We start from the raw sequence: 3,474 nt of genomic DNA on the forward strand, positions 1-3,474 counted from the left end.
AAAGGAAAGCTGTATTTCTATATTGGATGTTAACAAAGGAAAGCTGTATATTTGATATTAACAAAGGAGAGCTGTATATTTTTTATATTAACAAAGGAGAGCTGTATTTCCATATTTGATATTAACAAAGGAAAGCTGTATTTCTATATTGGATGTTAACAAAGGAAAGCTGTATATTTGATATTAACAAAGGAGAGCTGTATATTTTTTATATTAACAAAGGAGAGCTGTATTTCCATATTTGATATTAACAAAGGAAAGCTGTATTTCTATATTGGATGTTAACAAAGGAGAGCTGTTTATTTGATATTAACAAAGGAGAGCTGTATTTCCATATTTAATATTAACAAAAAAGATCTGTTATTTCCATGTTTGATATTAACAAAGGAGAGCTGTATTTCTATATTTGATACTTACAAAAGTATGTCCATGTTTGATATTAACGAAGGAGAGCTGTATTTCTATATTTGATATTTACAAAAGTATTTCCATATTTGATATTAACAAAGGAGAGCTCTATTTCCATATTTGATATTAACAAAGGAAAGCTGTATTTCTATATTGGATGTTAACAAAGGAGAGCTGTATGTTTGATATTAACAAAGGAGAACTACATATTTGATATTAACAAAGGAGAGCTGTATTTCTATATTTGATACTTACAAAAGTATGTCCATGTTTGATATTAACGAAGGAGAGCTGTATGACCATATTTGATATTAACAAAGGAGAGCTGTATGACCATATTTGATATTTACATGTCCTATCCTAGCGACTCAAAGTTTTAGCCATCTTAAGCATCTGTGATGTCTTTACAACCGACCCAGACAGACATACGGTCACAGGTAGAGCAAGGATTAAGCTTTAACGTCTTATAAAGTGATGTATAATCACCATTTTACAGAATTTCAATCAAAACAATTGTCAGTGCCAGGTTTTCATCTTAGGCCTGGCTTTTAGCAGGTTTGGATTTTAGTCAATCTTCTCATAAAGGATAACAAGTTTTGTCAGAGTAGCACCATCACAGGTAAAGCTGTCAGGAAATTATGATGATCATCGACATAAATTTTGTTGTTGTTGAAGTTTTGTGTTAAAGGATTTGCAAGTCAAATAACAGGAGATGATGGATGCGGATCTGCAACACTTGGGATTTTTCTTAGGACTTGAGCAATGAGAGTCCCGTCAAGAGTCCTAATGCTATTTATTAAGGAGAGTTCTAATGCTATTTATTATGAAGAGTTCTTAGAGCTCATTCCCATTATACCAGTCATAATAAAATCCCAAAACACTTTGTAAAACTTGTATGTCTTGCTTTAATGTTGGAAATTGTAGCCTTGTGAAAATTCTTGCAATTTATGGTATGTGAATGAATCTTACCTGACATTTATTGGAATGGAATAAAACTTAAAATTCTTATTTTCAGAAAATTTAAAATTTTATATTTCATTTGGATCAAAATTGAAAATATTATTGAAATGCTATTTTTTTGAAAATTTCACACATTGTAGGATGATACTTAAACTGTGGATTTTAAGAATCTGCTAAAAGTTGGCTTTAGACAGTTTTCTCAAATTTTTTTGTTACCGACAAGAAGTTATGTTACCGACAAGTTTTGTTACTGACAAGACATTTTGTTACAGAAGTTTTGTGACTGACAAGAATTTTGTGTTACTGACATGAAGTTATGTTACCAACAAGAATTTTTGTTACTGACATGAAGTTATGTTACTGACAAGAAGTTCTGTTACTGACAAGAAGTTTTGTGACCAACAAGAATTTTTGTTACTGACATGAAGTTATGTTACTGACGAGAAGTTCTTTTACTGACAAGAAGTTTTGTGACCGACAAGAATTTTTGTTACCAACATGAAGTTATGTTACTGAGAAGAAGTTTTGTTACCAACAAGAAGTTCTGTTACTGACAAGAAGTTTTGTTACCGACATAAAGTTCTGTTACTGACAAGAAGTTTTGTGCGCAAACTGTCAACAACATTAACTTCACTTTCTAAATGAAATTGACAGAAGTATAATTTGTTCATTGCAGAATGTCACAAAAGTGTTAGCTCAAATTCAGGCAGCATGGTATGAAAAGTATGTTACAGATTTCTTGCTCTGACAAAGTTACTCCATTGTTCGGTCTTATTCCTGTACAGTATGTAGCCATTCTTCAAAGAACTTCAAATAATACACTTCATAATTTTTGACATTTTTTGAAACTTTAATCGTTTGATGTCAATGTTAGGAAATTAAAATAATTACAAGAAAATAAGTGTTGAATTAATATTAGATATATCTTAGTGATCGGTTTAAGGTGACTGTTACATACATTATAAGGACAGTAATGTTCTAGAAAATCAATTTCCACATATTGAACCTCCGTTATGAGAAGTTAAATACAATTAATTACACACACACACAATTATTTTGAAATTTTGAAAAGTGTCATGCAGTTACATCAAATTTTAATTAAATTCTTTCTTTCTACACCTATTTCAGTGACTATAACTTTTGAAGGCCATGAGAATTTCAGATGTACAACTGTACCTTAATTTCAGTTTCTTGTGGTTCTGTCAATTATGCATAGCTGTTTCTATCTTTCAAATTTTGTCTTAATTAGACATGAGTACTTTACAGTTGTTTGTCATTTCTTTTAACAGTCACATAGGCCAGCAGGTAGTTAATTGTATACTGTTTGAATAATTTGATAATTGCTTTTGCCATAATAAATGTTGCTTAATACTGATGCTTACAAAATGAATATAAATTCTTAAACCACTTATGGTATTTATTACTAGTTCTAATTTCTTTAGCTTCTCGTGGGTCTGTGGTTCTTTTCAGGGTTTTTCTGGGTTCTTCCTCTACCATTGATACTGGCCGCAATGTATAGCCTATCTTGTGCTGAAAAATGGCGCAAAACCCTACAACAACAATAACAACTAATTTCTTTATCAAGAATAATTTAATTAATACACAAAATATAAGCCATCATAAATATATCTGCAGTAGTTATATATTCTGTCTACCTGTCTCTTTTTTCCACCATTTTTTACTCACACATACTGGACTGTTTTGTTTGCTTAAAAATAGTAATAACGAGGACTTTGTATAACGCCTAATCTTTAGAAGCTCTAAGCGCTTTACAACATTAGACAACACCTATAAGATAAAAAACATATAATGGTATGATTACAAAAACAAACACCATGAAATCAGAAAACATAAGAAAATATGCTGAGAATATTTAAGGTAGGAAACATTATTAGGTCTTTAAGTTTGTTCTTGCAGTCGAAATAAGTGAGTTTTGAGAGCACTCTTGAATGGGATCACTGTGTCTTTGTGTCTAAGTTCAGTGGGCTATTCATTCCATGTTGCTGGGCCCTGGTATGCAAAAGAACGCTGTCAGCAAACATTTCTGTAAATAAAAACATTTTTTGAAATGCATTAAATTGATAGTTTAGGAGGAATTAGCATCTT

Source organism: Sinohyriopsis cumingii, chromosome 5 (genome assembly GCF_028554795.1).
Source record: "Sinohyriopsis cumingii isolate HCF-2022 chromosome 5, ASM2855479v2, whole genome shotgun sequence".
NCBI lineage: Eukaryota > Metazoa > Mollusca > Bivalvia > Unionida > Unionidae > Sinohyriopsis > Sinohyriopsis cumingii.